The following is a 14,116-nucleotide window of genomic DNA, read 5'->3' on the forward strand; positions in this document are numbered from 1 at the left end:
TCCGTCTGGTCCTGGGCCTATCCCAGGTGGCGTTGTCAGTTTTTGTTCAGTTTGTTTCATTTATGTTAAGTTATATTAGGTTATCTGTAATTTTGTCTTGCCATAATCCACTCGACTTGCCACACTAGCATTAGCGTTAGCACATAGGAGCAGAGAGCTTCTACTGACTACCTCCAGATGTGACTGAATTACATTATACATTCCTGGTTTTTACAGTAGGGTAAACCAGTGTGGAACAGGTAAACTCAACACAGAAAGGCTTCAGTGAGAAGAGAATGAGATGGAAGTGCTAACCACTACACTACCACACCCCCCATATGGACACCGTTATGAATTTGTGTGCAAATATTGTACGTCACTCAGCTGATATTGTATGTTGACATGCCATAAGCCTAATGAAGTTTCAACAGCATTAGTGTTTTCTGCTGCTGAAAGCAGAAAGTAATGATTTAAAACATACAAACACACACACACACACACACAGTCATAAGAGTCAAACCCATGTGAAAGCCTTGTCACAGACTACTTCACCCACAGTGTAATTGCCTCATGTTAAATTTAACATGACTGACGTATTGTTTCATCTGTGTCACAACATTGTGGACGTGAATAGATGGAGGTATTTGGAAGTTTATTGTCTGCTTTAGCGTCACTCTGCAGTTCTGAAAAAATTCAACCCAGAGAAAATTATCCAATCACACAATGAGAAGTGGAGGAGTCAGCCCTCTGTTCCCTGGTACCAGGTGTTAGGAGTTAAGGGTTAGGGCAGTGTTTTTGAACCTTGGGGTCGGGACCCCATGTTGCGTTGCCTGGAATTCAAATGCAGTCGCCTGAAATTTCTAGTAATTGATAAAAATAAAAACAAAAACTTACTAATAAAAAATATCTGGTGAGTTGAGAGATAATCCCAATCCATAAAAGACATGACAAACTGTGAAGCTGAAACTGAAGCACTGTGGTACTGTTTATCTGTCAAATGTTCATTGTGGTCGGTTTCAGATGCTGCAGCTCTTTCATAATTCATAGTTATTATTTGTTCAGTATTAATTGTCAGCCTTGTAAATCCAAGCTGGACTGACTGTACATATTCTGACCAAGGAAAATAAAATTTTTGTGCAGTAATCTACACCTGGCTTTTCTGCCTCCGTCCATAATAATATACATTATATAGACTAAATGTCATCTAAAATTAATGTGTATTTGCAACATAGTATAGCAAACTATTACATGATCAAAAACAAATAAATTTTAGCAAAAAATGTCTCCATTTTGAATGTCTGGGTTGCCAGAAATTCGTGAAGTTAAAATGGGGTCACGAGCCAAAAAAGGTTGGGACCACTGCCTTAATGTCTGGTGACATTCAGGGCCATTTTATGATTACTTGGAACATAGGTCTAATATACAGCTCTTTTAATGTGATTAGCATGTGACTAAAAGTCAAAATAATCTATAGCTATTTCTGACTTCAAATATGTTTCAGATGGAACTGTGGTTGTAACTCTTAAACCCACCTCAGGTCACTGGTGGATGTTAAGAGGTTAAAACAACTTAAAACAATAACATCACCAACAAAAGCCTAAAAGAGAACTGCTGAGAAAGCTAAGTGCGTGACTCTTTAAAAGCTCCTTTTTCTGAGCTAACGGTCACCATATTGGTTTAGTCTGAGATTTAAAATAATGTAACTGCCTATTGTTGGAGTGATTGGATGACAGCTGAATCATGGAAACTACAATTGATACATCAGGAACAGTATTCATAATGTGTTCAGAAATAAGCAATAACGGTACACTCAGGCTCCTTTTGCAAAGGAGAAAATAAAAGAAATGGATTGGCTTTGAAAATAAAAAAAAAATACCCCTGGAGAATAAACCAATTATAATGAGATAAAAGAGTATGAAAAATAAGTCGGCTGTGAAGAGGGCTGCTACTCTTGTTTGTTCATTCTCAGTTCTGTTGCTGAGACAGACTTTAGCTTCCAGAGCGTTCTACAAACTCTGTCAAATGTCCAACTAAGTGCTAATTACAGTGCCTAATTTTTATTTTGCATTCAGTCTTTTGATAAAAATTGTGTTGTTTTTTTTATAACTGTATTTTATTAATTGGATTTTTATCTCAGTTTTAATTTCAGATGAGTCTCCTGATCTAAAATGACTATTGTCTCATTTTCACAGTGCACTATTACTTACTTTATCTTCTATGTGTGATCAAAAGCTCCAGCTCGGATCATAAAATCCACTTAACGTGGTCCCCGAAAAAGAAGGCCTATTACAGATACTTCTACTTGAGTTGTAAAAGTAGACGTACTGCTTCAGCTTCACTGCAGCAAAAGTGGAAAAGTACTGCACTGAAATGTAAAGTGTAAATAGAAAAAGTTAATTTTTGATTGTCTCTATGCAAATATGTTTTTAGTGTCATTTTATCTCCAGTTTTGTCCATTTTAGCCCCTTTTTCTACATCCTCTACAGTGCTTTAACCTCTTCCATCTTGTCTGTTAATTTTGTCTCTCTCAAAATGTATATATCTTTTTGTCATGTTGTGTCTTTTTCATCATTTTCTCATTTTACAAAGAGTTTAAGAAGTTTCTGAGTTCACAGAGGAACAAACCATCCGTTTTTATGTTTCCATATGTTTAATTCTATGTAATTAGCGTGACCTCTGATGCTGGATGGGTTGATCATGTTTAATGGCTATGCAGGCTGCATAGTTAAATCAGAATGTTGAAGAAGCTGCGGCTGCAGTCATGTATCAGTGTCTGAACAGGATGATCTGAGGCATTGGTACTGAGTTCAGGTCATAAACACACTCTCACCTGTAACCTACAGCCATGACAGGCAAAGCTGTGAGCACTCACTAACAATCACCTTCCTACTGAATGATGCATAAAACTAAGCATTTCTTTGTGGCTCTCATTAATACCGAATGAATTCATTTAATATATGGTAAAGTGTACAGAGAAATAAATATGTCGCATTATATATTAATAGAGTACTAACACATTAAGTATTCTCTTCAGCACCACAGAGGGTTGGTCTGAGGTTCAGCAGGTTCACTCACTCTTAAAGGGCAATTAGTAAATTTTTCAGTTAAAAAAATCAAAACCAAAAAGCATTCCAAAGACAGGAGTGTATTATGTAGCAGAAATCTAGCATGTTAACCAGTCAGCACCGCCCTTTCCTGTTTCATAATATACCGTATGTCCCAAAAAAAAAAATTACTATTGGACTTTCTGCAATGGTAACTTTAAAAAAAAGTGAATCAATCAAAATGCAATTTCAGGGCATGAAACTATAACTTATCACCTACATCTTGCAGAAAACCCCATTTGATTTGCTTTAATGGTGACGGAGAAATTGGAATGTTTGTAAAGCATGTCCCAAGTCCCTTCCCTTCATGTTTTGTAAGGAGACACGTTGTCCATTGTGTTCACGCCTTACAAATACAAAGTTGTTCATTGTGTTCTCGCACAAAAATACCTCTTTTGAAAAACTGACTGCTTGTTTCTTTTTATTTTCAACTAATGAAATGAATAATGAATTACATCAAAAAGGAAGCAGATTTCTGAGTTTTGCAAGCGTTGGTAAGGTGCGACAATGAATGATTAAAGAACGACATTCAGTTATTATTAACACAATGAATGCTGTCTGAACAGGAGTTAGTTGCTGACCAACCATACCGAATTTGCAGTTTGAGAATTGGATAGGTACGAATCAAAGTGAAATGCTTATCAACAGATATTAGCTTCTTAGGGAACAAATGCAAAATAATAATAATAATAATGGATTTGATTTCTATAGTGCTTTTTGGACACTCAAAGTGCTTCACATTGTTGACCCATTATTCATTCACTCTCACACTCCCCCTCTGGTGGTGGTAAACTACATCTGTATCCACAGCTGCCCTGGGGCAGACTGATGGAAGCATGGCTGCCACTTCACACCTACGGCCCCTCTGACCACCACCAAACATTCATACACCAGTGTGAGTGGCACTGGAGGCAAGGAGGGTGAAGTGTCTTGCGCAAGGACACAACGGACTGACTAGGACAGAGCGGGTTTGGAACCGCCAGCCCTTCGTTTATTGGATGACCCACTCTATCTCCTGAGCCATGGCCACCCCATAATTGATAGATCAATACATCTTTCAACAACAGAACCTCACACACCATTGATATAATGCTATGCACAGAATTTGGATTCATTTGTTATTTAGTTGTTACTTAGTTGCCCTGTCAGTTGTGAGTAAAATATTTTCATTCATATGGATCCCAAGAGCATCCAAGTGCCAAACTTGGAAGAAACGAACCCATGACATTCTTTATTAAGATCCACATTTCTTTGTGACCACTGAACCAAATTAAATGGGGTTTTCTGCAAGATGTAGGTAACAAGTAATAGTTTCATACCCTGAAACAGCATTTAGATTGTTGAATTATTTTGAAAGTTATCAATGAGGAAAGTCCAATTGTAATATTTTTTGGGGGGCATATGGTATAAAATACATTAATGCCACTTTCCCACTGAAGCACACACCTTCAGTCAGACTGAGTGGCAAAACATGCAGGGGGGATTTACTAGAGTAAATGTCCAAACTGTGAGTAAAACTAATGATTATCTGCTTCAGTTAAAGGCAGAATTGACAAAGATTATTACGTTTTACTGAAGAACCAGTGATCCATGGACAATGACATGTGGTCAGGAATTGGGACTCTTTACGGACCTGATTTAGACAGTGTAGAAACAGAAAGTAAAGCCTGAAGGCCCTGGTGATTGGAGGCACTTAAACTGTATGAATAATGCACAAAACACATAACCTGCTCTGCTCCTCATGTTTATTGTCTGTCCAAGCCAACAGGAACGCCGATCTTTGAAGACCTGTGCAGGTAGTTGACCATTAACCCTTAAAGACCCAAGAGCATCTAACAAAGGGGTGTCAAACATGTGGCCTGTGGGCCAACACTGGCTCACCAAAGGTTTCAATCTGGCTCCAAGATGAATTTGTAAATATTACACTGATGATATTAACAGTCAAGGGTGTCGAACTCATTTTCGTTCAGATTCCACATATAAACTAATTGTGATCCTAATTACCTCCACCAAGGAGGTTATATTTTTGCCGGCATTGGTCTGTCTGTCTGTCTGTCTGTCTAACCCTGTGCAAGATAACTCAAAAAGTTATGGACAGATTTGGATGAAAATTTCAGGAAATGTTGATACTGGCACAAGGAACAAATGATTAAATTTTGGTGCTGATTGGGGGGGGGGGGGGGGCACACAGCTGATCTGCCTTGGCGGAGGTCTGCGCTCTCCGAGTGCTTTTCTAGTTAAAATAATAGCGTCAACATTTCCTGAAATTTTCATCCAAATCTGTCCATAACTTTTTGCATTATCTTGCACACGGACAGACCGACAGACAAACCAACGCCGGCAAAACATAACCTCCTTGGCGGAGGTAATAACCAATTAATAATTTTCTTCTTGGTTTAATGTGAGAAAAACAATATAACATTATGCCTATAAAGCTCTTTGTTTTAGTTAAAAAATAATACTAAATTCTGAAAATATTTTTTTACTTTAACATACTATTCTTTATAAAATGTGACTAACCTGAACAAATATGAACAACCTGAAATGTCTAAAGAAAATTAAGTGCAATTTTAACAATATTCTACTTGTTACTAAATGTTTTGTGCCTTTGCAGATCTGATCCATAATGCACATGTGATAAGAGGCATAATATTGTTAAAATTACACTCATTTTTCTAAAGAAATTTCAGTTTTTTTCAGGTTATTCACATCTTTTTCTTTTATATTTTGTAAATGTAAATATTTTCATTATTTATTTATTTATTTATTTTGCACTAAAACAAAGTGATTTGGAGTTATCATTATTTATAGGTTATTATGCTATTATTTTACTAGTCTGGACCACTTGAGATCAGCCTCAGCTGAATGTGGCCCATGAACTAAACTGAATTTGACACCCCTGAACTAAGATGTTTAATAGATGTTTAATACCCTCTGATCCACTAATCTTATCAATACATGTAAATAATTGAGGTAAAACTAACCCAGTCTCATATCAAAAGGTGAGGGTAAAAGACAGTTTGTCATCTTTTTTGTAACATCACATGTCTTTTTCTAATGCATTTATAGTCTTTTTGGTGAATGTGGAGACACTGTCATCTTCTGCAAACCCAGGTAGTTTGACAAATAACAGTGGTTGTAGACGTTTGGTTTTATGTTCAGTTAATGATATATTTTACAGAAAAAGTCACATTTTCTTCATTTTTCTCTATTTTGATATAACTTTTGGATTTACTGAGCTATATTAACAAATACATGGTTAGTAGATTAAATAAAGGAAAACACCTGATTTTCATTGAAAAAAATGCAGAGGATAATATTAGAATAAATGGTGATAAATCACTTGGTAATGGTTAAATGTAGCAAGAAATTAATCTGGACATTACAACAAAAATAATTCAGGATCTTCATGGGTTAAACCAAGTTCATCCAGATCTATCCACTATCCTTGCTTCATTATCTATTCATGCAGTTCTCCAATTAATGACCAAAAATGTACCATGCAAAGCCACTATGACTTTACCTTTTTAACCTTTACCCGACAAGCTCTATTTAGTCCATTGTTGTGACATTCTCTTTGAGGTGTTCCCTGGGTGTCAAGTTCCCAAGAATCAAATCAAAATCAACATCCTTCAGTTTCATCCATGTGTCCAAATGAATAGCTGTGCAAAATGTTATGTCATTCTGTCAAACCATCGATCAAAAAAATCACTTTCCAATTTTAATTAGATTTGACAGACACATTTTCTTAAAGAGATGCCCTTGATGCATCTATGAGATAAAATGTACAGATTCAAAGTAAGTCTCAGTATGCCAGGCTTTATGTAAGGTAGTATTCATACAAGGTATAACATTAAAATTAATAAGTGAAGGTAATTTCAGGTCCATGAAAACCCCCAGATCATGGAGATGCATTTATGTAACAGCTTTTATTTCTAATGTGTGTTTTGTATTTTTGCAGCATTCATACACAAGACACTAATTCTGTCAATTCACTGATTTGTATTAATTCCACTATGTGGGTGTTCACAGTGGCATCTGCCCACTGTGACATCCCATGCATATTCTCTCTTTTAAATTTCTAGAGCAGTCTCATTGATGCATCAAGTCTGCCCTCAGTCCAACATGAAACAGAACTATAACATCCCAAAATGTAATTACATATTTTAAACATGATATTCACAATTTAGAATTTGTTGTAATTTGTTCATCTTATTTGGAAAATTTCATATACATAAAAATAAATACACTAAAACACACCCAAATTTTAAAATCTTCCTATTGGAATTTGAAAATTATATTAAATCTTTAGAATTTATCCATAATACAAAAGGCTCTGACACCCTGGCTATTTATTAACAATTATTTAATATTGACTGAGCTCTCTGTTGTATTTATTTATTTATATTTGTTAGATCTGTTATTTTTATTTATTTATTTACTCTTCTATACTATTATTTGCATATTATGCTTTGTATCTTTCATTATTTTCTTAAACTTATATATTCATATGCATTTTCCCTTTTGACATCTTGTTGTTTGTTCAAATTTTTGTTCTGTATACTTAAATGTTTTCAATAAAGTTGGGGGGGAAAAAAAGTCCAACATGAGACAGAGGAGTCATGCTGCCCATAGGTGTATGTAAACTTTAGTAAACAATGGCTGAAGCTTTTACCATATGGTCATTATCACCCTCACCCTGTCATGGCTAATAAATGGTGCTCAGATAAAAGAAGTGCAAATAAGAGCAGTAAATGAGTCTTAACATCAGGGTTTGATAAAATACTGCCCCCTCTATTGACTGCTGGAGTTGATATTAGGATCAACTGCCCCTTTGAACAAGTGTATTTCTATTCCTGGCCTATTTCCCATAAAAAGTGTCTGTTGTGGCGCTACAGGTCAGATTATCTTTGCTATTGAAAGGTAAAGTACTGCCTGTTCCTGTTACCTTATGCTGGAAAGAAATATGTACAGAATACAGACAGATCATTTTTATGATGATTAAATACGGAATCAGATACACATACAATGTTATCCGTGTCCATTTATAATATTTTTTCACATTAAGAAAGTCACAGTTTGCCATAAAACTGTAGGAGAATAAGACGTAAAAAATAATTTTTAGTTTTTAATATGATTATTATTGTAATATAGAAAGCGTTAGTGATGTCATCCTAATTTTGTCTTTCCATGAGTGAGTTGTTTAAGAAGAGGAATTTTTTGTCAGTAGGGGTTCACACATATAAACATGCACATGCACTCAGTGTGCAATTTGTCCAAAAAAAAAAACAAAAAAAAACAGAGAGGGGGATGGGTTTTTTTTTTTGGGGGGGGGGGGGGGGTGCATGTCATGAAATAACAAGCAATCAACAGGCCTAATTCTTCACACATTCGTCACAACCTGCCTGTTATTTCAGTTGGTTTTTACCCTCAGCCACACTGGCTGCAGGGTACTGTCATCAGTTGGTCATCCGTCCATCTGTCTGTCCATGTATGTGCAAAAACTTTGGCATGCACCAGTGGTTCTCACCTGCAGAGGGCAGCAGACAGTCAACAACAATGATAAGGGGAGGGGAGCCCACTTTCACTGTCTCACAGCTTTTTCGACACGTCCTCCACATACGTAAAGGTCCATCATGTTACATGTAGAATTATGTATTGAGGTCCAGACTGAGGATGGATTGAGGTCCATGGGAGGGAGGGGGGGGGTGTTGGTGTCCAGTACAACGTCCGTCCATCTGTCTGTCTGTATATGCAAAAACTTTGGCATGGCACTGAAGGCCAAGGGTTTTTTTTTTAATTTTATTTTATTTTATTTTTTATTTTTTATTTTTTATTTTTTTTAATTCATTTTATTTATTTTTAATTTATTTTCTTATTTTTTGTTTAAAAAATAAATAAATAAAAATTTAAAAAATTAAAAAACATAAAAAAAGGCCAAGGGTTTTCAAGTGCGTGCCCGTTTAATCGTGTTTAATCGTTGATGAAGTTGTCCCCCTCTGAAGATGAAATTCATTCAGCAGAAGTAGGGATGTAAAAACCAGAGGGGGGGTTGATCCCCACCCCCTCCCAACAAATCACACTCTGAATGCAACACACAACAAAATACATCTTCTGCCTTTAACCCACCACAGTGTGTGATGCGTATATCACACACTGCATACTGGGGCTCCCCATATCAGGCGCCAGGGGAGCAGATAGAGTACTTAAGTGCCTTGCTCAAGGGCACATCAGCCAACAAATCTCTGCCAATCCAGGGAATCAAACCAGGTACCATTTGGTCACCAACCGACTCTCCGGCCGACTCTCTAGCCATCTAGGTCCCCAAAAGGACTCTACTGTTGTTAAGATGACCAGAGGTATAGTATTTTGTTGAGGTCATGGTGGTTTTGGTGTTTAGTGATGTGTAGAACATGAGACAAAAGTTGCAGTCGGCTGAGCTGTTTACATAAATGATTAAACAGTACTTCACTAACATGGCTAGAAATTGCAAAATTAAACATATGTAATTAATTGCATGATTCATACTTGGTCAACAATCTCTCGATACCGCCTGTCATGCATGTTTTTAACAAAGTGATGTCCTATGTGGCAGGACTTCACCTCTCTGTTGCTACATCTGTTATAAATCTCAACCCATGTAAAAATGTGTATATCTGTATAACAGCACCAGCCTTCAAAGTCCTTCAGTTGTTTTCAGCCCTGTTCTTCTTTGCATTGCTACACATGTCGGCCTATTACTACCACCTGTGGATCAGTGGATGCTGTTTGATGCAATTGATGGAGAATATAATTGACACTGTTTATTTCTGCTCACTCCCATCCCACATGTTATTGTTATGAATGGTGCATCACCTCATCAGACAACTTGCTGTTCTTATTTAGTGCTGATTTAAAGGGTCTAAGCTTTAAGAGTAGCCTCTTTTAGGGTGCCAAAATATTCCCCAGGACCGAGACCTTGCCTGTCTGACAGTTCAATACACATCCATTTTGTAGTTTGAAGCTTGAGCGACAGCTTTTAAGTGAGTTAGTGTCCCTGACTGTCAATTAGGAGCAGACCTCATTGACACACATAAAAACCCTGCCATCCTGTGCTTTCAGTAATTGTGGGCATGACAGTTTATCATTATCCATGAAAACCACTGGGTTTTGCAAACACGTGGCTGTTTTGATGGTCCTTCACTACTTGAGTGTCACTCAGTTTTGTGCAGCTGTTTGTTTCCATATGATTTTTTTTCCTCTCAAGGCCAAATGGTCATTTTGCTTGATGAGTTCACAGTTTTACAAAACAAAAAGCAGCGCTGGTTTATGGAGAGCCAGGTTCCAAATGGTGATTGACAGTTTCATCCAAGGCCATTAAATACAGACAATGGAAAATTACAGTTAATTGCTTTTGAACAACTTTAAAACACACACTCTAGACCTCTTTGAACATAGGTGTTCTCTTTACATATTTTGACAAATTTTTTCATATAAATCCATGTGAATTTCCATAATTTACACTTAATTGTGATTTCTCTTGGACTTCACTGCTCTTATGTGGTATAGCATGGACTCGAATGTAAATATAAACAAAACAAGACTTGACAAAAACAGAGAAGAATGGTTGAGTTGCAAAATATGCTGAAAAGCATACAAATAATAATTCAAATATTCGGAATTTCATGCTTAAGACATTTTAATAATGTCTGCTCTCGTCACCACAGATGAATATAAATTTCCAGAAAACACAAATGCATGAGCACATCAAATAGGTACATACTACAAACCATAGGGCCATGTAGCGTAAATCACAGGCATTGTTAGTAGCCACAATATCAGTACCAAGTCCATACATACAAATGCATGGTCAGGTGTCGCATTTCGAGGCTTAAGTACCACTAGAACATCATTTTCAATGTGCAGGCCCATCGAGAGGATATTAATACCAAGTCTACAGTTTAGTCAGATTTATGTATATCTGTGAACCGTGTTAATTTTGACTTAATGTGTGTTTGGCAATGTTTATTGGTCTTCTTGTGTTTGTTTTTGTATTTTTGTAGAGGTGCACCATGAGTGAGAGCCATAGGCTGAACAATGGCTTTCCTGCTCATCTACAATTGTTCTTGTTTGATGTAAATCTTTATGCCTTACCAAATTAACGGCAAGGCAAGGCAGATTTATTTGTATAGCACAATTCATACACAGGGCACTTCACAGTGCTTCACAAAAATGGAAAAGAGACAGGTTAAAAACACACAATTACAATTAAAACATAATCAATAAACATAAATAATAATCAGTTAAAACAAAGTAAAAGAGAAGAGTGCAGATAGAACCCTTTCAGTTGTTCTATGCACAGCTGAACAGAGCCGTTTTCAGCCTGGACTTAAACATTGTCACAGTAGAGGCCTGTCTCACGTCATCAGGAAGACTGTTCCAGAGTTTAGCTCCATAGAACAAAAAAGCACCTCCTGTACTGGCAAATTACATTGAGCTAACTTCCTGCCTAACTTCCATCCACCCTGCAATATATTAAGTTGAATAATTATACAAAGAAATTTATATTGCAAAATATTTTAATTTAAATCAACTTGGAATTGAGTACAATGAACTGATGATATTAAATATAATGATTATACAAAGCAATAGACATTGCAACAAATTTTTAAGTTAAATTAACTTGGCATTTAGTGTGTTGTACTTAAAATAGCAATTCCATTCAAATCAAGCATTTAAGTTTAATACACTCAAGTTTTCAGTACTCATTACTTAAATTTTTTAAGGTAACTGGTTTCCTCAAATTTTTTAAGTAAACTCAACTTATCTGGTCTTAGTGCACCACGTGGCAAAAGAAAACCTGGGAAATCCAAAAGAAGCTGGCGTACAACTGTGGTACAGGAGCTTCATAAGATTAACATCTTGTTGGGAGAAGCACAACATGCTGCCAAGGACCGCATATGATGGAGAGAGCTCATTGAACCCTCATATCCCATAGGAGATGAAGAGGGGTAAGTAAGTGAGTAAGTTAAAGAGAGACTAAAATTAGACAGACAGAAAGAAAATGCAAAAATAAAAACGTAGTGACCATTCTTTAAACCTTGAAGTGAATAGCAGGAGACAGCCGGACACTTAACCAAAAGTGACAAAGTGAGAAATTAATCAGGCAAATAAATGTGTTAGTCTTCATCTTATTCCAATTTGATGTTCAACAAAACAAATTAAATTAAACACCTGCACATTAAAACTCCTGCAGTAAAGAGGTCTTAAAGATAAGACACAGTATGTTTATCTTTTTCATGACAACAGGGATTTTTCTCTGGAGAGCTTTCACACATTTGCAAAAAGAAAAAAGAAAAAAAAAATCTGAACACATTACACTTTTTACTACTTAAGTCTAACTCATACAATTATGTTCTCCTGAGCACCGCAGAAGCCTGACTCGAGTGTCAACACTTGACGCTGTGATTACCAATTGACAAAAACACTGTTAATTACATCTCACAAGTAAAGTGAAGAGCCGGCGCTGGAGCATTTAAAACATAAATGAAGCCTCTGCCCCCCTTCAACAAAGGTAGATAATGGGATTCCACATCAATAAACACTTAAGAGATTTTTTTTTTTTTTTTTCAGTTCCAGCATCCTGGAAAAAAAAAAGTGGTATTTGACATAATATTCCCCCTGTATTCACTTAAGAGAATTCTGTCCAACAGTGCTTCTATTTATTTTGATGTGACTTTTATTTGTTGGTGTTTTTCCTTTCTTTCGGAGCCAGCTCATCTGATATCTTTGGTCTTGCAACCTTGTTTCATATAACATCTTCTAGCTAAGGTAGCCTTGCCTCCTATGTGTTGAATAATTCATGACTTGCAATCCAATACTATTGGATTGGGGAGAGGGGGACTCAAAAGTTGAATTACAAAACATCACATTCTTTCATCTCATAAAGTTTTTTTGCAAAGTGCAGAGGTCAATTATGAGTCCTCTGGCAATAGCTGCTATGAATAATACACCGAAGGGCTCCAGAACCTTGGGAGAGTTCCTCCACTTGTGTAGATTATTGACGCTTTTACTTTTTTTTCTTCCTATCCTCAGGTAAAAAAGGACCCTTTGTCTGTGGTCTCCTGCACCGTTCATGCCTCCATCGCCTCGAGGCAAAAGAGGCCTAATTTGCACTGGTCTGTTTTGGGGCCAATTATTATAATACCAAATGTTCTGGAAACACAATAAAATTGAAAACAATAAAGAGGGGGTCTACCAGTAGCATGCATTTTAATAATTTGCTCATTAAAGATGCATTTTATCTGTTCAGCAATTTGCAGAGTTTTGCCTGGCTCTGGGTTGAATCGGCCACATTACCTGCAGAACGTGGATGCTCTGCTCCTGCTGCTGAGGCGACGACGCTGCATGTTCACACGGGAAGATGTCAAAAATATCAACAACATTGCATCCACGTTCGTTTTCCATATGTGAATCTTTTCAAGCAAATGCGCCACCATATATAATAAGCCTTTAACTGTTTTCTATGATTTTTTTTTCCCTTTTATGAATTTCTGATTATATGTATTATAATGCCCTGAGGTTAAATTACTGTTAAAAAAAAGGTAGAAGAAAGTGTGGTGTGAACTGAAAGAACTATAAACATATCCTGACCTCATGTAACAGTTTAACTGAAGTTTGTCACTGTTATGAACATTTTCGCTTTTCACTATTCAGAAATATAGAACATCCTCTCAGCGTCAGCACAAAATAATATAGGGAGGTACATTTGTAAAAAAAAAAAAAAAAAAAAAAAAAAAAACGGAGGAGTAAAAGTATACAGAAACAAGGATAGGCTGATGTAGTCACTTGACAAATAGAACTAATGTGTGTACTTGTTCTGTGAGGTATAAACTTTATATAATCTTTATAGGTATTTGTTAAAAAAAACAAAAAAAACATTATAATTATGCTATAGGTGAGGCTAAATGACTAAAATTAAAACATATAATAATAATAATAATAATAATAACAATAACAATAATAATAATAATAATAATAATAATAATAATAAT

Source organism: Sphaeramia orbicularis, chromosome 12, assembly GCF_902148855.1.
Source record: "Sphaeramia orbicularis chromosome 12, fSphaOr1.1, whole genome shotgun sequence".
NCBI lineage: Eukaryota > Metazoa > Chordata > Actinopteri > Kurtiformes > Apogonidae > Sphaeramia > Sphaeramia orbicularis.